Here is a 628-nt window from a genome sequence, read left to right on the forward strand (position 1 = left end):
TTAGTTTTATGTTAAATTCACATTTCTGGACTTTACTATGAGTTTGTGTGTTTTTCTGTGATTTCAGGTAATTTCTGGCTGAAATTGAGGGATTTGAGCAAAACTTTGAAAGAGGCTGACAAAAAGGACTGCTGATGCTGTTGGAATCTGACCTCCCTGCACTCGAAATGAATTTTCTGGAGCTACAGAACTCCAATTGACGCACTCTCAACGGCGTTGGAAAGTAGACATCCAGAGCTTTCCAGAAATATATAATAGTCTATACTTTATTTGGAAATTGACGACGTAACTTGGCGTTGAATGCCAAGTACATGCTGCTGTTTGGAGTTAAACGCCAGAAACACGTCATGATCCGGAGTTGAACGCCCAAAACACGTTATAACTTGGGGTTCAACTCCAAGAAAAGCCTCAGCTCGTGGATAGATCAAGCTCCGCCCAAGCATACACCAAGTGGGCCCCGGAAGTGGATTTATGCATCAATTACTTACTCATGTAAACCCTAGTAGCTAGTCTAGTATAAATAGGATAAGTTACTATTGTATTAGACATCTTTTGACAGTTTAATCTTTGGACTTTGTAGTCTTTGATCATTCGGTCTCTTGATCATGGAGAGGGCTGGCCATTCGGC

Source organism: Arachis hypogaea, chromosome 5 (assembly GCF_003086295.3).
Source record: "Arachis hypogaea cultivar Tifrunner chromosome 5, arahy.Tifrunner.gnm2.J5K5, whole genome shotgun sequence".
Classification (NCBI taxonomy): Eukaryota; Viridiplantae; Streptophyta; class Magnoliopsida; order Fabales; family Fabaceae; genus Arachis; species Arachis hypogaea.